Raw genomic sequence first — 23838 nt, 5'->3', positions numbered from 1 at the left:
TATAATATAATATAATATATTTAAATTACAAAGAGCCACCGTCCAGACCTCTGGATGTTCTGGACAGTGGAGGATCAATACATATTTACATGATGGGTCCACATGCTGGATACAACACATACACCAGTGGGTCCCACGTGGGGCCCACCATAACATCTATTTTCCATTTAATCTGTTAATAAGGTCACGTAGACCTGGATGAAGAGGAAAAACAAATTTCATATCAATCCAAAACTTCCATGGCACCCAAAAGGGTTTTCAATGGCAGACACTCAATCTCACTGTTTCCTATGATGTGGGCCACCTGAGTGCTGTATACAGCTAATTTTTCGTGGGGCCCACTACCCTAAGGGGCCCAGTCAAAATGCACGATGTTGATGTTTCCATACATCATGGTGGGGCCCACGGTTGGGACCCATGGTCCCTGGCCGCCCATCCATAGCGCAGCAGGCGCTACCTGCGCGCCTCTGGGAGCAGCAGTGACCTGCTGTATTTTTTTTTTTTGAAACCGTTTTCTAGCGGTTTTTCATATATAGGGCCCACATCTAGAAAATCCAACCCGGCCATTGGATTCTACGGCCCCTGATCGTCCAAATGTGACCAATATGTGATGTGTTTTGGCGAATAGAAGAACCAAGGTGGGTTTAAACGGTAATACCACTATTTCCTATGGTATGGCCCTCCCGAGAATCGGATTGGTCTCAAATTTTAACTCAATGCCTAAAAGGGGCTGGGGAACGGAATGGATGGCTTGGATTATATACATACATCAAGGTGGGGCCTGCATGAGTGGCCCACCCCAAAAGCTCTTTTTTTATTATTATTTGCTTAACAATACACACCCATGTCAGTACACGCACTCCATGTTAGCTGCTCCTTGTCCAACGTCCAAGGACGCTGGATGGCTGGACGGCATGGATATAACACAAGCATCATGGTGGGTCCCACATGGATGTGGCCCACATTTCATCAAGGTGGGTCCCACATGAACATGGCCCACCTGATTTGAATCAGTCTGATACTTGTGTTTTTTTTCCACCACCATAAGGTAAGGTCCACATGACTTGGACGGTTTGGATAAGACATACATCATGGTGGGGTCCATCCGAGTGGGCCACACATCACACAAAATGAGAAAGAGAGAGAAAAAAAAAAAGCACCCACATATGATCTTCTCCCCGTTCTTTCACCAAAGTATTCTGGAGCTTCAAGGGGACAATTTTGACGATTGAGATGATGATCCAAGGGGTGCATTGGGTGGTAGAAATGTGGATCACACCAAGCTTCTCTCATGGAGCTTGGACGATGGACTCTCATGGATTGTGTGGGAGAATGAGAGAGAGAATGAAAGAGAGAGAGAGAGATGATAGGAGAGGAGTGATGGGGTGTGTAAGAGATGGGATGGAAAGGTTGACTTTGGAGATGGTGTAGTGTACTTGGGGAATGGGATAGGGTACTTGACTTGATGGGTGTACTTTGACAAGTGAAGTGATTGATGTGATGGATTCTCTATGGATTTGCAACACGTGACGTTTTCTTTGAACTGAACGCGGGCCTACATCTCCTAGCTCGGGTATTGTCTTGGCGCATATGACGCGGCATCAGAACTGCGGCGATGGCGCGGTCACAATAATACAAGTCTTAGGCTGAGCCAACTCAGATCGACAGGATGCAACTCAAGGTCGCACGCAAATGCCGATTATAGGTTGCGGGTTGCCAGAATTCGACCAAGAGGACTGCGAATGCCTACGGAACAGTATGGTTTAGGATACGAGTCTACGGAACGGTACGGTTTAGGATACGGGTCTCACAAGAAGACCAACAATGGGTGATCTTAGGATTTCCATCCTTAATCCCTATTTGAGGACCCACTTGTGGTGAGACCCAATTGATGTATGCATTATATCTTGCAAAGGGGAGTTCATAGTGGCGGAGCTCCCTTCACCACGTCATCTCTCTCTCTCTCTCTCTCTCTCTCTCTCTCTCTCTCTCGTGATGGAATGTGGCCCACCCGATCTAGACTGTCCATGTGTTGGGCCTCACCTCGCTGCTTGTCCTAGATGAAGTAAAAACACAAATATAAGTTTGATCCTAAACTATGGTGGGCCACTCATGTGGGACCCACCTCATAATATTTTGTCCAGGTCGTCCGTCCAGGACATGGACGTGGGACAGCCACCTTGATGATGTGTTGTATACACGTCATGTGGGCCTGATCATGAGATATGTATATCCACACTATCCAGTTTACTGGACGGTGGGACCCACCGTTGATGTATAGGTTTTATATCCAAACCGTCCATCTGTATGGACGTTAGCAAGTTCTGAGAGCCTAATCAAAGGTATGTGTTATATCCAAACCATCCATCTATATGGACGTCAGCAAGTTCTGAGGGCCTAATCAAAGGTATTGTTACATCCAAACCGTCCATCCACTTGCGAGCTCATCTTAAGGCTTGAGACAAGAAATAAGACAGATCTATTTATCAAGTGGACCACACTGCAAACCAATGGGGGGTTGAATGTCTACCATTGAAACCTGTTTAGGGTCACAGAAGTTTTGGATCAATATGAAATTTGTTTTCCTCTTAATTCAGGTCTTTGTGACCTTATGAACAGATTGGATTGAAAATAAACATTATGGTGGGCCCTGCGAATTGTTTAATGGTGAAATCATTATCTCCACTACTATTTGTGGTGTGGTCTAGATGATATTCCGATATGGTTCTTTTTTTGGGTAATGCTCTAAAATGATCTCTAAAAATAGATGAATTGTCTAGATATAATAATAATGTTTTCTGCACACCATCCAGCCACTTAATGTACATGAGGCCCATGGGTGCGGCCCGATATGATATTTGTGTGGCCCATATGTACGGCCCATTGTAATGTATGATGAGGCCCGATGTGATGTATATAAGGCCCATATGATGAGGCCCATTGTGATGTGTTTGTGACCCATTTGGTGAGGCCCATTGTGAAGTATACAAGGCCCTTGTGTGAGGCCATGGGCCCACTATGTGTTTAGCTTTATACGGGCCACTCCCTGGGAGCAATGTTAGTTAAATGTCCACATTGATGGGCAATGATGGTTAAATGTCTACACTAGGACCTTCCCTTAGGCCTCTGTTAGACTTATTCTCATCATTCTCTAAGTGGATTGACCCTAATCATTGGGCCCTATTGATGTTTGCATGGTCCATCTATTCCTATTGGGATAACCCAAGATGTTAGGCCCCCATTGGTTGTTAATAGAATTATTTCTTTTATCTTGGAGTCCATCTAGAACTTATTTGGGCCCCCTAGGGCATCTAGCGGGCTATATGGTAGTATGGAGAAGGAACCCTTTCCAGATCCTTGTAAGCCACTCAGGCCCAACCTTGATATGAGGAGAGTTCATCATCACCGTTGACGGAGGAATCGTGCTTTCAGGTTTGTTATATCCACTGTTGAGGACTGACCTTCATGTTATAGATCTGATATCCATATATGGACCCTGCCTTGTATATAGGCCGTTTATCGATGCCTAACATCATGATACATGCCCATACGCATCATCTGTATGCTTGTGATGAGATGTGGTTAACCATTGCATATGCCTTTGGGCAGGCTGTTTATGGGACTTCCTGATATGCGGAGTTGTCCCTCATGAGCGCACGGTATGCACAGGATTGATGCATGACTGGATTGTATGACTCATGCATCTTGCATTGTGTGATATGGTTACTGTACGCCCTAGCGACATCAGGACCGTGGCCTCCACAAGCACATCGTGGATGGCCGGATTAGATATCGAAAATACTTGGTTCTAATACGGTGGGCACATAGGATGTCCTTGGCCGAAAGTCCCAGAACCTTTTTGGTACCATGAGGATGCTCCAACGTCGATACCGAGTGGATGTATGAGCGCACGAGGGCCATATACCAGTAGGTCGTATCTCCCACTATGTCGTAGTCAATTGGAAGGGGGTGTGACCTTACCCTCCTGAGTGAGGGGGTAATATCTAGGTTGAGTTTAACCAGCTTGAGGAATAGGTATGCTATAGACGAGTCGGGACCGATATTGGCAGGCGGATAGTGAGGTCTCTTCTACTTACTCAGTTGTATGCTCGGATAAGAGCGGCGAGTTGGCGTAGAGTGTACTAGACCCCGATGATCATCCAGAGTGAGTTCTGTACTGATATTTGATGCTCTAGTGATGAGCTGTATTGATATGAGAATTCAGATAAGAATTGGTATGCTTGAGTTGCATCTTGCATCGCATGGCCTTGGTAAAGCCGACATCATTCATGTCTTGCATCGCATGGCCCTGATATAACCGATAGCATTCATGCCTTGCATCATAGCTTTGGTACGGCTCATAGTATTCATGGATTCGCCAGCATATTCCGCATTACTCTAATATTGCATTCTGAGCACGCTTATATTGCACACACACTTACACTACCCTCTAAGCTTTCTATAAGCTTATGCACGATTGATGCGTGCAGGTGACGCTAGGCCATAGCTGAGCAAGAGCAGGAGCGTGCCGCAGAGCTTCTAGAGCTTTCGTTATTATTAGCATTGTATTTTCCTTTATGTGCATTGTACTTAAAAGTTTTTTATCATATTGAAAATGTGATGGAGTTGTGTGTTATTGTTCGCGAGTTATGCTTATAGTCATGCTCCTTATGAATCAAATTCATGTTGAAAATCTTCCTTGTAAGATCCCAGGATTGGAACCTGGTATATGGGTACTTGAAGCCGAGAATGGGATGCTATGGAGGCTATCGGCGCTGGATTCTGCGATCAAGAATTTTGTAAGTTCAGTTTTCGAGTCTGGGGCGTGACACTAGGGACTTCTATTTATAGATGGGAAAACCCCACTTACGCACCTCCCTAGAAACCGCCTCAAATCTACGCAGTCCGTGTGGAATCTGCACACCATCTATGTAACCTTTGACTAGTCAAGCCAAGGCTTCGACTGATCAAAGGACCCCTTCGACTGGTTAAGCCTGTCCCTCGACTGGTCGAGCGTCCCGGAAATCTCAAATACCTCATTGCTATACTTCGAGTCGAAGGGACCTTCAACTAGTCGATCCAATCCCTCAACTGGTCGAGCAGCACGGTAAGATTTAAGACATCTATTTTACAACAATCTCCACCATGTCTTCAATATTTAACTATGTATTTTGTTGCCCTCTTCTCTTATCTCTGCATCGCATTATAACTTCAATCAATGCTTCTCGTGCACACTCCGTCCTTCTTTTATGCCATCGCCAAGCCCAGAGTAGTTGCACAGAACTTGAACTTCTCTATAGGAACGACCTTGGTGAGCATGTCCGTCAGATTCACGCTAGTGTAAATCTTCTCCAGTGTTCGCCTCCTTCCTCAAGCACTTGTCGGATAAAGTAGTGATGAACGTCAATATGTTTAGTACGTGGGTGATAAACAGAATTTTTAGCCAAATTAATAGCGTTGTCGCTATCACAGTTAACCGGCACGGCCTCCTGCTGAAGTCTCAACTGATTTATTATGACCCTAAGCCAAACACCTCCTTTAAACGCTTCCGTCACTGTCATATATTTTGCTTCAGTCATGGAAAGAGCCACCACGGACTGAAGCTTCAACATCCAACTGATTGCTCCACCTGCTAGTACAAACGAGTATCTTGAAGTAGACTTTCTGAAATCTACACTGCTTGCGTAGTTTGAATCCACATACCCTACCAACTTTATCCTTGTCTTCTCAAAAGTTAAGACGTAGTCTTTTGTACCTTGAATCTATCAAAGTAGTCGTTTCACCGCTTCCTAATGTTGTTTGTCAGGGTTTAACATGTATCTGCTCACAACACCAACTGCCTGTGAAATATCTGGTCTCGTATAAACTATTACATACATTAAACTGCCAACCGCATTTAAATAAGGCACATGAGACAACCTGTTTTTCCTTATTTGATTTACGACATTATTCTGAGGAAAGCTTGAAATGAGCTGCGTAGGGAACACTCACTAGCTTTACCTAGTCCATCCCATATTTGATCAGCACTTTTTCAAGGTATTCTGTCTGTGATAACCAAAGTCTGCTCCTCTTTACAGCCCCCAGATCTTTCATCTCGAATGTCCCTGATAACTAAGTCTTCGGTACGTTGATTTCAGACATATAATGACTGGCGATCAACATATCATCAACATACAATACTAGGATGATGAATCTGCCAACATTCAGTGTCTTGTAATAGACACAGTGATCTTATTAACTCCGAGTAAATTTCTGACTTAACATGAAAGAATCAAATTTTTTATACCACTGCCTAGGCGACTGTTTCAGGCCGTACAACAACCTTATTAACTTATAAATTTTTGTCCCTTTAACTCCGTAGCCCTCTGGTTGGTTCATATAGATCTGCTCTTCCAACTCCCCATGTAAGAATGCAGTCTTGACATCCATTTGTTTCAGTTCGAGATCGTATTGGGCAACCGGTGCTAACACGAATCCGATAGACACCTGTTTAATCACCGGCGCGAATATCTCTGTGAAGTCGATTCCTTCTCTCTAAGCATAACCCTTCGATACCAATCTAGCCTTGTATCTATCCTGTTTTCTTTTAAATAAACACTTGCATCCGATCACTTTTCGCCCCACTGGAAGTTCTACCAACTCCCATGAATGATTTTTGTGCAACGAGTCTATCTCATTGTCCATACACTACCAAAAAACAGGGCAACGCTAACGGCTAAAAACCATCGGCAATGACCTTTCCCTACGACTTTTAGCCGTTAGATGATCCGTCGGGAAAGGGGACGTCGATGTCTTCGACGGCTGAGGGTGACAATTTTAGCCGTCAGCATTTTCGACGGTTAAAACCATCAGCATTTCCGACGATTGAGGGCGACAACCAAAACTATCGACATTTTCGACAAATTTAGCCGTCGGCGTTTCTCATAAAGTTTTTTAAAAAATAATTATTATTATTAATTGCCTAATCAACGCACACCTCTAAAACTAGATATACCTGCACAAGGAAATTAACAAGCATTCCATTTTAACAATTGGCCCAAATATATCCAAAGTCTAGATCAGTGGCATTTTGATCCTTCAAGATCTCGAACCCAACCACCTTCACCTACATAGTACTCGACAAAATAGATCCTATCACTGGGGAATTCCTTTGGAAGCTATCCTCACAAGAAGTCTAATGAAATCTTTCGATGGCGTAATAGGATATTGTATGGTAAGACAACTTCGGTGAGGAGTGATTTCCTTTGGGTAGAGAGAATCCAAAATAGAATGGGCAAGGCAGAAAAATGATAAGTGGCTTACCGAATGATCTCATCAGATCATAGCCTTCTCCCAGCTAATAAGGGTTGGCTTCTCATGGTTTTTCTGACAAAGGTTTTAATAACTGGCTGCCTACATGTATCAACCCTCCTTTACTAATAGAAAATATTACAGTCATTGAATTATTCATAGCACAGAGCACATTGCGCCAGAAACTAATATGAAGATAAGAACAATATTCATCTAATTGTAAAGAGAAGGGATGATGGAGTTTACCTTCAATTTGTCGACATCATCTACCTTCAGAAAAATAACATCAGGAAATTTTTTTGTGAGCTCAGCTAGGACAGGTGTAAGGCTCGTATCTTAGACCGTACCATTCCTTAGACTCCCGCGGTCCTCCCTGTCGAATTCCAACAACCCGCAATCTGTAATCGGCGTTTGCGCATGACCCTAAGTCGCAGCCCGTATATCTGAGTCGACTTGACCTGAGATTTGTACCCTTGCGACCACGCCGTCGTGTTTCCAATACCGCGTCTCACGCGCTGATGCAATACTCAAGCTAGGAGATGTGGGCCCGTATCTATCTCGAAGAAACGCTGCGCATTTGCAATTCCGAGAGAATCTCCACCAAACATCACATCAATCCATCAATCAATCAGGTACAGCCCATACCCTACCCATCCCTCTCTCACCCAAAAGTCAACCTTTTCATCCCATCTCTTACACACCCATCACTCACCCATCACCCATCCCTTTTCATCCCATCACCCACCCTCTCTCTCTCATTTTCTAGTTATTTTCCCAAGCACCAAGAGAGGTGACCATCCAAGCAATGAGAAAAGGGGAGAGAGCTTTGTGTGTGGCCCACTTCCTACCCCAAGATCTCTCATCGTAGCCCTTCAACCTTCATCAACCTCCATCAAAGAGAGAGCAAATGAGTTTGGCATTCCATCGGGCTAAGAAGATCCTACGGTGGGTGTTTTATAGGCCTAGATTTCATGTTTGGATTATAGGTCAAGTGGCGCCTACCTATTGATGGTATAGATCTCACTTTGGACCGTAGGTGTGGCCGATGGCCCACCATGATTCATATATCTATCCCATGATGGGGCCATTCTCCATGAATCCCATCATGATGTTTATTTCCTTGTATGAAAATGTTCATCTAGACCTTACATCTTGGTGGAGAAGGAATCTCCACCGTTGATTTTGATTGATGGGCCCACATGTAATGGGACCCACTTGATGTATGTTGTAAAGTATGGAAGGGAGGGACCATAGTGCTGAGGTCCCTCCATCTCTCTCTCTCTCTCTCTCTCTCTCTCATGATGGAGTGTGGCCCACCTGATCCAGTCCGTCCATGCGTTGGACCCTACCTTGCTGCCTGTCCATTGGGACAGGCCTGATTATAGGAAAAACACAAATATCAGTTTAGTCCAAACTGTGGTGGGCCACTACGTGGACCCACCTTGATGTATCTATTATGCCGCCACCATCCAAACGCTGGGACAGTGGGGCCAAGTGGCATGTGTGTGCCGTCCACACCGTCCAATATGGGACGGTGCTGGACACACTGACCAGACCCACTGGGACGCATGATGTTTATGTTGTATATCTACACTATCCACACATGTGGACCCTACCTTGATGTATGTATCCGATCCACATCGTCCACCCTATTTCCCAGCTCATTTTAGGCATTGAGCCGAAAAATGAAGCTAATCTGAAAATCTAGCAGTCCACATCATAGAAAAATAATGATATTTGCTGTTAAAACATGTTAGGACCCACTGTAATGTTTCTGCACGTCGAAACATGCTGAATATTAGGCTTATTGGGTCTGTCATGAGCTATAGAATCCAACAAATGGACTGGATCGTCTTGATGTGGGCCCCACTTATGAAAAACCTCAAAAAAACAAATATATATATATAGTTGACGCTATTGCTGCCAGCGTCCAGAGGACGCTGCAGCAAACAGCATCCTGCTGCTTGTAAAACGAACAGGGGCGGTAGGCCCCACTACAGGCCCTACCTTGATGTATGTTGAACATCAACACCATGCATTTGATGGGTCCCCTTTAGAAACTAGGATCCCCTAAAAATCAGCCGTTAACGGATCTCAAGTGGTCCACACCCAAAAAAAAAAAGGCAAGGGATTGAACGTCTACCATTGAAACCCTTTTTAGGTCCTAGAAGTTTTAGATAAATATGAAATTTGTTTTTCCTCTTTATTTAGGTCCTTGTGACCTTATCAACAGATGGGATGGAAAATAAACATTATCGTGGGACCCACCTGTGAAGAGGATTGGCTGGTGTACCTCACACCAGCTATATAGCTGGGTATTGACGTCAGAAAGTTCTGTGGGCCTTGATCACGTGGTATGTTTTATATCCAAACCGTTCATCCGTATAGGGCCCACACGTGATACATATGTTTTATATCCACACTGTCCATTACTTGGACGGTGGGAACCCATCCCACACGTGTGGCCTACTTTGAATGGAAGTGGATTGATTGGACTACCATACACCAGCTATATAACTATTGTAGTGATGTCACCAAATTCTGTGGGACCCACCGTTGATGTGTTTTAAATCCAAACAATCCATCTAGATGTGGGGCCCTTAATGTATATGTTTCATTTATACCGTCCAGATTAGGGACCTACCCTGATGTACGTGTTTCATTTACACCGTCCATATGCCGGATGGGGGGGCCCACCTTGATGTGTATATTGCATCCACACCGTCCAGCTATCTGGACGGTGGAATGCCACCTTGATGTATGTGTTTTAGCCATGTTGTCCAGCAGCTATGGGGCCCACATGAGGTATGCTTCAACCGTTCATCAATTGGACGGGCTCGTCTTAAGGCTTGAGACAAAAATAAAAAATAAAAAATGAAGCTGATTTAAATCCCTGGTGGGCCATGTACATGGACCCCACCCATGATGTATGTGTTACATCTAAACCGTCTATCCATTTGGTAAGCTCGTCCTAAGGCCTAAGATTAAAAATAAGACAGGTCTAACTATCAAGTGGTCCACACAACAAAAGCAGTAGGAGATTGAACATATACCATTGAAACCCTTCCTGGGTCACAGAAGTTTTGGATCAATATGATATTTGTTTTTCCTCTTGGTTCAGATCTTTATGACCTTATGAACAGACTGAATGGAAAATAAACGTTATGGTGGCCCTGTGAATTTTTAACAGTGAAAATCACTATCTCCGCTGCTATTTGCAATGTGGTCTAGATGATCTTTCGATCATTATCTCCACTATTATTTGTGGTATGGTCCAAATGATCTTCCAATGTGATTCATTTTTGGGTGATGCTCTAAAAAGATCTCTAAAATAGATGAATGGTGTATATTATGCAGCCCATTGTGATGTATATGAGGCCCATTGGTGCAGCCCATTGTTGCGGCCCATCTTAATGTATATGAGGCCCATTGGTGCGGCCCATTGTTGTGGCTCATCTTGATGTATATGAGGTCCATTAGTGCGGCCTATTGTTGCGATCCATCTTGATGTATATGAGGCCCATTGGTCCAGCCCATTGTTGCAACCCATCTTGATGTATATGAGGCCCATTGGTGCAGCCCATGGGTTGTGGCCCATTGGATGTATATGAGGCCTATGGGTTGTGGTCCATTGTGATGTATATTAGACTTGTGAGAGCAGTCCATTGTGATGTATATTAGGCCCGTGAGAGCGGCCCATTGTTATGTATATTAGGCCCGTGAGAGCGACCCATTCTGACATATATGACGCCCATATGTGCGGCCCATTTGTGACTCATTTGGCGAGGCCCACTATGATGTGATTGTGGCCCAGGTATGAGGCCCGATATGATGTATTTGAGGCCCATGAGTAAGGCCCATTGTGATGTATATATGGCCCACGTGAGGAGGCCTACTGTGATGTGTTCGTGACCTTTAATGAGGCTCGATGTGATGTATGAGAGACCCATATGTGCGTCCCAATGTGATGTATATTAGGCCCATGTGATGCGGTCCATTATGATGTATATGTGGCTCATGTGATGCGGCCCATTAAGATTTTATGTGGCCCACTATGTTGTGTATGAGGCCCTTGTGTGAGGTCATGGGCCCACTATATGTTTGGCCCTATGAGGGTCACTCCTTGAGAGCAATGTTGGTTAAATGTCTATATTGATGGGCAATAATGGTTAAATGTCCACATTGTGACCTTCCATTAGGCCCTTCAACGAGGCCGATCATCGATGCCGATTATCAGTGCCGGTTATCGATACTGATTATGAGTATGCGACAGCATAGCATCATGATACATGCCCATACACATCATCTGCATGTTCGTGTGATTGTGATTACTATATGCCCTAACGACATCAAGGTTGTGGCCTCCACAGGTATGTCGTGGATAACCAAATGGGACACCGAAAATGTTTGGTTCGAGCATCTGGGCACTTTAGATGTCCGTGGGTGAAAGTCTTTAAACCTCCAAGGCCAGGAGACGCCTCAACATCTACACCGAGTGAATACATGAGCGCCCGAGTGCCGAATACCAATAGGTCGCGTCTCCCAATGTGTCGTGGTCGGTTGGGAGGGGTTGTGGCCTTATCCGCTCGAGTGAGGGGGGCTGTAAGCTAGGCTGAGTTTGACCAGCTCCCAAATAGGTCTACTATCGACAAGCCGAGTAGGCGTTGGTATGCTACTGGCAGGCGGATAATGAGGTCTTTTCTACTCGCTGGGCTAAGGGGCCGGCTGGGGCGGTAGCCAGCTTGGAGTGTACTTGACCTCGGTGATGATCCCAAAGATGTACAGTACTGATAGGTGGACTTATTGAGCAGGAGTTGCATACTCAGCATTTTAACCATTCATTCATTCACTATCCACTCGAGCTGGTGGTGCACAACTAATTGTTATGTGTACATTCACAATGACCAGGATTTCGGTTGGGGCGCGCAAATCAGGAGTTTACCACATTGAGTCTGATTATCCAAATTTATGTATGGAACTAGTTTGGATAGAAGTCTCTTATGATAGACCTTATAGCCTGCAATACTACATACTATCATCCCGACTTCACACTCCGGCTTGGTCATTTCATTCGCACCGCATATTACATTACATCCGTGGCATATGGTGTCATGCCCCAAACCCGGAAATCGGATTCACAGGAATCCCGATTGCCGAATCTGGTGCCGACAGCCTCCATAGTACCCCATTCTCGGCTTCTAGCGTTCATACGCCAGATTCCGATCCTGGGATCTTATAAGGAGGATTTTTTTTTATACAATGTACGTTTAATTTGTAATAAGCATAACCACAAGATTACCCAATTCACAAAAGCAACATCATCATCATATATCCACTAATATAATTATTTGAGTACAATGCTGAAAGGAAATTACATCAATCGAAAATCAAGCTCCAGAAGACTACAGCACGCTTCAAGCTCAATACTGATGTAACCTAACATCACCTGCACGCATCTATCACGCATAAGCTTATAGAAAGCTTAGAGGATGGTGTAAGTGTGTGCACAAGGTAAGTGCCAAGTATTCAACGAAATGTCATAATCATACAATGTCCAATTAGGCGCAAGGTCATGAATCATACATTATCAGAGTAAGCAAAAATACTGACAGGTCCATGAGTCAAACAATATCAGAATACGTAGTACAGATCAACTTTACAAATGAGGAATCATAAAGAGTCGAATATCAGATGCCGTATCTAAACCATATAAATGAAGAAACACAGGTAACCCAAAATGCCATATACTGCGAATGTAATGCAATATGCGGTGCGAATGGAATGACCACGATGGAGTGTGAAGTCGGGATGATAGTACGTAGTATCGCAGGCTATGAGGTTCATCACAAGGAACTTCTATCCAAACTAGTCTCATACCTAATTTGGATAGTCAGACTCAATGTGGTAAACTCCTGATCTCAGATTAGTCGCGCGCCCCAATCGAAATCCTGGCCATTGCGAAGGCACATGTAACAAATAGTTGCGCACCACCAACCCGAGTGGATAGTGAATGAATAAATGCATGAATGAGTATGCGACTCCTACTCACTAAATCCACATATCAGTACAGTTCATCTCTGGGATCATCACCGGGGTTTAGTACACTCCAAATGGCACTGCCGTTCTCCCAGCCGCACAGTCCAAGTGAGCGTAAGAAACCTCACTATCCGCCTGACCAATAATCTGCCAATACCTATCCAGCACGTCGATAGCGGACCCATTCACGAGCTGGTCAAACTCAGCCTAGTATTGCCCCCTACCCTCGGGCGAGTAAGGCCACACTCCCTCCCAACCGACCACGACACAGTGGGAGACGCGGCCTCCTGGTATTCGGCACTCGGGCGCTCATGTATCCACTCGGTCTCGACGTTGGGGCGTCCTCTGGTACCAAGAGGGTTTAGGAATTTTCACCCAGGGACATCTATGGCGCCCGTATGCTAGAACCAATATTTTCGGTGTCCCATCTGGCCATCCATGATATGCCTATGGAGGCTATGACCCTGATGTCGCTAGGGCGTACAGTAATCACAATGCAAGATGAATGAGTCATACAATCCAGCCATGCATCAATCCTGCACATACCATGCGCTCATGTGAAATAGCTCACTATCGGGTGAGCATTCATACAATCGCAGCCTTGCATAGTCAACAATCCATACAATGCGGCTTCGAGGCATTATGAGGTCTTCACATACTCATAATCGGTCATAATAACTGGCCTCAACAGGAGTTAACTTGATCGACAATGAATGTCACATAGACAAACATCATAATGGGCCACGGCCCAACAATCGGCATCAATCATATGGCCTCTACTCATGGCCTCACATAATCACATCGAATCATCAAGGGCTCGAAGTATCAATGGGCACGCCACGATGCTGAATACATACAATCCTGCCCATATGCACGAATACATCACAATGGGTCACTATACATGGGCCTCAAATACGGATCATCAATGGGCTCAACTCATAGATCGATACATCATGTAGCATCACAATCGGCCTCTGACTAATCGAAATCGGCCTAACAATCGGTCGACATAATCGAATCATCGATAATCAAATCGGCCTAAATCGGTCACGACAAATCGGAATCGATTCGATAATCGAAATCGGCAAATCGGTCACGACATTGGCACCGATCACATCAATCGGATCGATCGATATCAAATCGAAATCGGCAAATCGATCACAGGCAATCGAATCGATCGATAATCAAATCGATAAAATCGATCACGATAATCGGATCGATCGATAATCGAAATCGGCAAATCGGTCACGAAATCGGATCGATCGATAATCGAGTCGCAAATCGGTCACGACATATCGGATCGATCGATAATCGAGAATCGGCAAATCGTCACACATGGGATCGATCGGTAATCAGAATCGGCAAATTGGTCACGACAATTGGATCGATCGATAATCAGAATCGGCAAATCGGTCACGACAATCGGATCGATCGAGAATCAAAATTAGCAAATCAGTCACAACAATCAGATCAATCAATAATCAGAATCAGCAAATCGGTCACGACAATCGGATCGATCAATAATCAAAATCGACAAATCGATCACGACAATCGAGATCGATCGATAATCAGAGTCGGCAAATCGGTCAGGACAATTGGATCGATCGATAATCAGAATCGGCAAATCGGTCACGACAATTGGATCGATCGATAATTAGAATCGACAAATCGGTCACGACAATCAGATCGATCGATAATCAAATCGGCAAATCGGTCACGACAATCGGGATCGATCAATAATCAGAGTCGGCAAATCGGTCACGACAATCGGATCGATCGATAATCAGAATCGGCAAATCGGTCACGACAATCGGATCGATCGATAATCAAATCGGCAAATTGGTCACGACAATCGGATCGATCGATAATCAAATCAGCAAATCGGTCACGACAATCGGATCGATCGATAATCAAATCGGCAAATCGATCACGACAATCGGATCGATCGATAATTAAATCGGCAAATCGGTCACGACAATCGGAATCGATCAATAATCAGAGTCGGCAAATCGGTCACGACAATCGGATCGATCGATAATCAGAGTCGGCAAATTGGTCACGACAATCAGATCAATCGATAATCAAATCGGCAAATCGATCACGACAATCGGATCGATCGATAATCAGAATCGGCAAATCGGTCACGACAATCGGATCGATCGATAATCAAATCGGCAAATCGATCACGACAATCGGATCAATCGATAATTAAATCAGCAAATCGGTCACAACAATCGGAATCGATCAATAATCAGAGTCGGCAAATCGGTCACGACAATCGGATCGATCAATAATCAAATCGGCAAATCGATCACGACAATCGGATCGATCGATAATGAAATCGGCAAATCGGTCACGACAATCGGATCGATCGATAATCAGAATCGGTAAATCTGTCACATTGATCGGAATCGGCAATCGGTCATGACAACGTGGACATTGAACCATCATTACCCAACAATGTGGCCATTTAACCAACATTGCTACCAAGGAGTGGCCCGCTTAGAGCCAAACGTATGGTGGGCCCATGGCCTCACACAAGGGCCTAATATACAATATCATGGGTCTCTTACACAACTGGTAGGCCCTGCTCATGGGCCTCAAAAACATAACATGTGAGCCCTACACATGGGTCTCATATGTATCAAATGGGCCACATATCTGGGCCTCGAATACATCACAATGGGCCTCATCACGCATCAAGTGGGCTACATCAATGGGTCGCACCCAACGGGCCTCGCACAAATGGAAAATACGACAAGTGGACCACGTCCACGGGCCGCTCCACTGGGTTTCATATACATCAAATGGGCTGCATCATCAGGCCATAAATACATCAAGGCAGGCCTCGTAGATGGGCCACAAAATACATCAAAGTGGCCCTCATGGATGGGAGCTTGAATTACATCTAAAATCATTACAATAGTTACAGGCGTAACATGTGTATCACTATACACATCATTCTATGGGGCACACGGCACCCACTAATGATGATCAACACTGTCCAAACATTGTCCAGCACCGTCCATCACTACTTGTACGGTGTGGATGAAAGGAATACATCAGGGTGGTGTCCACGGTTCAGATGGAACCCACATAACTTACTGACGTCAATACATCAGCTATATAGCTGATGTAAAGTACACTAGCCAACCGGTTTCCATCCCAAGGTGGGTCCACACGTGTGGCCCACCAGTCCGGGTGAATGGACTGACGAAGGGGATTACACCTACCTCAAGATGTGCTGCACCGCCACTGTCTATATACGGATGGTGTGGATACAATATATAAATCTGGTGGGTCCCACTGTCCAGCTGGACGGTGAGGGTGCCACACGCACATCATGCAGGGGCCCCACATAGATGAACGGTGTTGATACATACACCAGCTCCAAAATGACATGGAATTTGAATGGACGGAGTGGATACTGCACATCGCAGTGGGTGGGGTCCACGTCCATGTACAGGACGGCTTGGACAAAGCACATACATCTGGTGGGTCCCATGCTGCATTACAGTAGCAAGGCGTTGGTGTGGAAAGCCAGCCAATCCGTCAGCAGGTGGGTCCTTACATGGGGCCACCACATACATGTATAATATATATAATTATAATTATAATTATATTATAAATATATCAACGTGGGTCCCACATGGGGCCACCACGTATATATGATATATACACTTATTACATTATTAAAATAACATATATGTGCTCTTTTTTTTTTAATCGTGACAGCGTCCAGAGCATTCCAGCGTCCAAACCACCTGACGTTTAGATTTGTCTCAGTCCAAGACTAGACTCGAATGGATGGTGTGGATGCACCACACGTGTAGCAACAAGTGGGGCCCACGTGAGTGCGGCCCACCGAAATTTCTGGATCAAGATGATATTTCTATTTTCCCATCATCCAGATCAGGCAGCAGGGCTGGGCCAATGGCTGGACGGTCTGAATCACACATGCACAAAATAGGTGGACCACATCAACAAGGAGAGAGAGAGAGAGAGAGAGAGAGAGAGAGAGAGAGAGATCGACAAGAAGGGGAGGGACCCCGCCACTATGGGTCCTCCCTAAATATAAAGCATACATCAAGATGGGTCCCACCACAAGTGGGCCCTTAAATCATCAAATCTAAATAAGAAATCACCCACATCCTAAAAGTGGAGAGATTTACCCTAAAGATGCACCCACCTCATGATCCTCTTAGACTTCTTCCGCCAACACGATCTAAAGCTCCAAGAAAACGATTCCGACGGTTGAGATGGACTTTGGATGGTGGAGATGGAAAGTAAGAAGGTGGGCCACACATGGCATTCTCTCATGGAGGTGGACGTTGGCTCTCATGGTTGCTTGGAATGGAGAGAAGTGAAAGAGAGAAATGATGTAAGGGAGTGATGGGAGAGAGGGATGGTGAGGTGATGGGAATTAATGAGTTTGACTTATGGGGAAAAGGGAAGGTAAGGTGGTAGGGTAGGGTGATGTCACCCCTAGGGTGACATCATAGTAATTATGTTTGTAGGAAAGTACAACAACAGGGATAGGTGGGTCCCGCGATCAAGCAATCAATGGCCGCGGTAATGCACAGGCCGGATCTCATAATCTGAGCGTCGCATTGACGCACGAGACGCATCGTTGGAACCGCGACGATGGTGGGGTTGCAATGATATAGGTCTCGGCTTGAGTCGGCTCGGATTTACAGGATATGACCCAAGAGTGTGCGCAAAACCTACCTGCGGGTCGTTGAAATTTGACTAGGAGGACCGCGAAAATTTACAGAATAGTACGGGCGAGAATACAGGTCTTACATATGGCATTTTGGGCTGTTATGTTTCTGCATTTATATGGCCTAGATGAGACTAATGGTATTCGTAGCTCTTTAAAATTGCATATTATATTGCATACTCGGTATCTGATATTTGGCTCATTATGTCTCTACATTGCATAGTCGACCTACATTACTTTCTCAGTATATGTCATTGGCTTATTATCTCTTTGCATCGCATATCCTGGATAAGGTTGATGATATTTTATGGACTTGCTAGTATTTCTACTTGCTCTGATATATTGTGTACTTGACATTTATCTTACGCACACACTTACACCACCCTCTAAGCTTTCTATAAGCTTATGCACGATAGATGCATGCAGGTGACACTAGGATGCAGTCGAGCTGGGGCAAGAGCGTGCAACAGAGCTTTTGGAGCCTTTGGCATTTATCTTGTATTTACCTTTCATGTATTGTACTCAAGTTTTTGATATTAGTGAATATGTGATGATAATGTTATCTTTGTAATTTGGGTATACTTGTGGTTATGCTTATCTTCAAACAAATTCATGTTGAAAATCCTTCTTGTAGGATCTCAGGATCGAAAACTAGTGTATGGGCGCTGGGAGCCGAGAATGGGGTACTACGGAGGCTGTCGGCACTGAATTTGGCGATCAGGAATTTTGTGAGCCCGGTTTCTGAGTTTGGAGCGTGACAACAAAGGCAATGAAATGGCATGACCTGCACTATGAAGCAGTAAAATTGACCACCACCTGTGAATTGAAAAAAATTAAAAGGATACGTGTTTTGTGAGGATCCACGATGTATGAAACCCAAACCACAGACCAACATCTGAAGAAAGTCAGATCAAGTACATTGATATGATTATCAAGGATGATAAGCACAAACATGATAAGAGATTGACCAAAATTGAACCTTCTTCATGCAGCCCAGCCATGATTATCAAGAAAAAAGCAGACAAAATTCCCCTGTTTTTGGGTAGTCAACAATGCATTCATTTCTCAACTGTATGAGTTTTCTCTGTATAAATTGTAAAGACGAATCTGAGGCTTCAGTTATAGGTATTTCGTAGAAGGAATGCTCTAGACATCTATCCCTTTTCCACAGAAAAGGCAAAAAGGTTAGGTCTAGTAGTTTAAGATGTGTTTAATTTCCCTGGATAAGTATTATACATCGGGCTATTAGAAAAAAAGTTTTTTAGGTAATATGCACGAATTAAATAAGTGCACACATGCATTGTTTCACCATTTTATCACAAGGGGAATTAACTGGCTCCAAGTGGAGAATTTCTTCTCACAAGTGTTTTGGAGAATGCACGACGGGGGTGTTTGGATGGAGAAAAAACTAAAATGTGTGGATAGAAAATAATGTCCAGTTTTTTAGGAAAAGTTCAGAAAGTCCCGTAAAGGTTGGCTGATGATGTGGAGGAAATACTAGACCGGAATGCATTTCATTTAATGTACTATAGCATTTTTCAACTACAAATCAATCTCTTTTAATCTTTATTAATCTCTACTTACTGTTTTCACGGTGAATTTTCTCACATTTTCCAAAACAAAACCAACAATTTTCATAACCCAAATATATATAAAAAAAAAAAAAAAAAAAAATTCAAATCCAAACAATCGAATCTGCGAGCACTGATTAGACCAGCAAACGGCACTGGCAGTTGAATAACCAAATTCCCCTTAATCAAAATAATCTAATCGTAATACAATATAAGCCTCTTGTCTGCCACTTTGAACAATGACAGACTCTTTCCCTTTGAAAAACAAGTTGGCAGCTTTCATGTGCCCAATATATCTACCCATACCACCACATTCTCAAATGCCTAAGGCATTGTCAGAATGTAAAAGGAGACGGACAAAGAGAGAGACTTTGTGTTGTATCAATCTTCAAACACTAGAGAGGGAGAATTATCGGCTTTTTTTTTTTTGTAATCTAATCGCGGATAATTGAAATGTATACAAATGTATTCTTTTAGGGTATTTGAGTTGAGCTTGAGAAGATTAAAAAAATTTTAAAAATAAATAAAAAAAACATGAATAGTTGTTTATTTGTTTATTTTTCCTTAATTAGGATTAAGTTCTGATGGTCTCTTGGATGTGGGCTAGGTTTATAACAAGGGTCAGTTCCAACCATTGGTGTACATGTGATTGGATTGTTGAATATCTAGACCACCTGGTAAATGGGCCGAATTGGGGATGGGTTACTTCCCAAAAATCATATCAATCAGATGAAACTATGAATACTGGATCAAGGGACTTTAATCAGGACCCTTTAACCATTTTAGTAATTAACAGTCCGGCTCTGATCTGTGGGATATTTGGGCTGTAGCTCATTAATGGAATTTAGCTTGAATCACTTCAAAGGAATAAAGAAAGAAAATGAAAAAGGGGTTGTTAGAGCAAGTACCATCAGGAAAAAGCTTTAAGGCTTTCTGTCATGGGTTTTTTGAAGGCCTTGTAAAGGCAAAACAGGGAAGGATCTGAAAGAAAAGAAGGAAAAAAGTTAAAAAGGAAACCATATGTAGAAACAAAATGGCACCATGTTAGATATTTTCTAGCATAAACCAATAGTCAGCTTGACTGACAAAGATTTTGAGCAAGTTAATAGGACACACACTTATCATAGTGATTCAGTCTCAAACTGACAAGGAACAAGAACTCAAAATGCACAAACCATCTGCAAATTTTCTTGCTTACTAATGTCTGCTGAGTTCGAGTTCTTCAAAGCAACAACTGATGGAGTTGGAATGCAAAAGTAATGGGCCAACCTGGCCTGTCGCAATCCCCTCAAATGTATATCTAGGCTGCTCATTCGAGGACTCCAACATGCATGGATTGCTGATTGCCAAGAAAAATCACACCAAATTATCCTAATTTACAGGCATGAGAACTTTTATTCATCAAAAGTGAAACATTAGTCGAACTTTTTGACAGTCCCTTTTTTCTCTAATGATGCTTCTGGTGAAATAGTTAGGATCATCCATCCAACATGTATTTTGGTTACGACCAATCCACCATGAGGCCTGCCAGATGAATGGTCCATCCATCATACATCTATGCCATGTGTCACATGGACAAACGTGATATTAGAGCATTCACATAGCACATGGGTTAGGATCTTCTCTAATTCAAGCAAGTTAATTCGGCACATAGAGACTCATATAATTGTTTCAGGAACTCATGATTGACTTCTGTACATAAAACTAGCAGAAAAATAAAAATAAAAATAAAAAGAAACTGCCACACATAAAAGAATATGATCGTCAAGAAAATATTAGTGTTCATATGCTAATTGATGCTTCATCAAGTAAAAAAGAACTCACAACTTTTCTTACAGTGAATCAGTCATTTCAATCCTGTAAGGGTCTCTTGGATCGATCTGCTTCAAAATGTTTACAAGCTTTTACACCATTCGACATATACTTGAATATCTGAAAATCAAGGACACAAGCAAAATCTATATAACTACCTCCATAATCCATAGCTCAGCTAGAAAAAAAAACATTTCCAATTAAGAGGTTATCTATTTGGCGCACCTGTGCTCCTTACTATTATCTTCCACTGTTGCTCGACCACATTAAAAAATAACAGTAACATTAAACGGATGATCTTACCAATCTTATTGGGAATGCTTGTAACAAATTAATCCTGCAAAACAATTCGAATGCATTATGTACAGGATCATCGATACATCCCAATACAAATGCCATATACTATCAGAATGCATCTCCTATACCATCCAAATACATCCTCCATGTATGCTTCCAAGAGAATCCAATACCCCAATCAAGGTAAATAAAATCAACACGAACCAAGTTCATCTAGCAGTAGGGAGAAACAGTTGAGCTGAAGAACACACCTACCAGAAGGTATTCCATACTACAATACCATTAGTATGGCAATCAAGTACAAGGCGTGTGCAGGCGGTTGAGAAAGCGATCAGGATATAATTCTGTAAGCCACCATGAAACTATACTCATAGAAGTACAATTGGATGATTAAAGTGCAACATGCTGGAATAGAAAAAACAGAGTTGTATAAAAAAGGAGTATGTGGCTGAGAAAACTCATTGGAGATTTATGCATGGAACTAGATCCTTTCCATAGAGGTGGAGGTGGATTTCATTGTCCAAAAGAGGGGGTTTTAGGAAGAGATATATCTTTTTGGTTGTGGAATGGATATCAATGGCCAAATAGTGTATTTTCTTTTGGATTCAAGGTGGTTATCTGAAGCTATAAGGTGAAACGATTTAATATGGTTATCTGAAGCTATAAGCTGAAAAGATTCACTACACAACTGGGCCAAATACCTCAAAATAGATCAGCATGACCTTATTATTCTTTCTTGCTAGCTATGTGCAAATGGCACATAAAATCTTAAGACCATCTGTAATGTTGTCAAGCCTTTGGACGGCCTAAACCATTAATCTCAAGCCCAGGTAAAGGATGCTTGACCTTAGGTGAGCAGCCAATCTCAGATTATTTTTATTTTTATTTTTAAAGCGAGCAGGATAATAGCCCACCCTAATAAGTTATAGGATAAGACAATGATAGCAATAAGTGACTGCGAGAAGCCAATATCTTGCCCATTGTGTCATTAACTGTCTATTAGTAGGCCACAAATCAAAATGCTCAAATTCCTATTGAGGCATAGTTCTATTATGAAGGGGCCCAACTGACCAATTGTTTGGGTATTGAACCATCAACCCCACTTTTCAGAACCAAGAGCTCAGGTATATTATGCACAGCTTCCATCTACTGTCCTATAATTCTTAAAGGACAGGTTGGAAAGGTGAACTGTCCACTGTCCTATAATTCTTCAAGGACCAGTTGGAAAGGTGAACCGCAGGAGAGATTCACAGCATGATAGATTGAAGTGACGATGTGCTTCTACCTCTTGAATTTATCTAATCTCATGCAGAGCTAAGAAAATGAAGAAACCGCCAAAACCGAAATCAAAGTTATAGTCTTTAGATCGAAGTTGGATATTGTAGGTGAGTTTTGAAGACGAGATGGATAATCTACTGTCTTGTAGGGATGAGCTGGAAATCACAGTTACAGTCCTTAGATCCAAGTTGGATGAACAAGCTGCCCAGTTATCATTGCTGCAGGAATATGAGGATGAGCTGATGAAGTTGTGGCATGAGCATAGTGTGCTTGCCTGTAGGCTTTCTGAGTAGATATTGAAAACAGAAGAGTCAGAGAATACCCATTTAAAAGAGCACATGGACAAAGCAGATGCTGAGAGTATCCAATCCTGTGAGAAAAGAGAAATTAAAGAATCAGCCATTGCTATGCAGGTTACTTTTATTAGAGAACAGTGTGAAACTAAGTTGCAAGATGAACTATCGAAATTGCAAGATGCACTTTGATTAGATTGAGAATCTAAAGATCTGGTTTGGCATCTAAGCCCATCTCTACATTGCTGCATCACCATCAAGCCATTCTGCTGCATCACCATCAACCCATCTCTGCATCTCTGTTACAAAAACACCTTCTTTATATAGCTGAAATCCACCCAACAACAGGCCATTCCGCTACCGGACGCCCAAATCTCTCTACTCATTCATCTCAAAACCGGCAATCTCCATTGCAACCCCTCCCCAAAAACAAATCTTCCGTCTCCGTCTCCGTCGACCACTGTGCGTCAACAGTCTTACCATTATGGCTGTCAAATAGGGCGATCTCTGCTTCCAGCAGTAATCATTTGATTGGTAGAGA

At 43.2% G+C, this 23838-nt stretch overlaps 1 long non-coding RNA gene across 1 annotated transcript; it reads left to right on the top strand.

Annotated features, from left to right (window-relative positions):
* Positions 1–22219: 22219 nt before the first annotated feature.
* LOC131249975 (uncharacterized) lies at positions 22220–22603 on the top strand. The gene is made up of 2 exons (XR_009172942.1): positions 22220–22357; positions 22394–22603. It is a non-coding gene; the product is annotated as an uncharacterized LOC131249975 (long non-coding RNA).
* Positions 22604–23838: the final 1235 nt, after the last annotated feature.

The sequence above is a fragment of the Magnolia sinica genome, chromosome 6 (genome assembly GCF_029962835.1).
Source record: "Magnolia sinica isolate HGM2019 chromosome 6, MsV1, whole genome shotgun sequence".
Taxonomy (NCBI): domain Eukaryota; kingdom Viridiplantae; phylum Streptophyta; class Magnoliopsida; order Magnoliales; family Magnoliaceae; genus Magnolia; species Magnolia sinica.
Note: the sequence above shows the minus strand (reverse complement) of the source record. Positions and strands in the feature narration are given on the sequence as shown.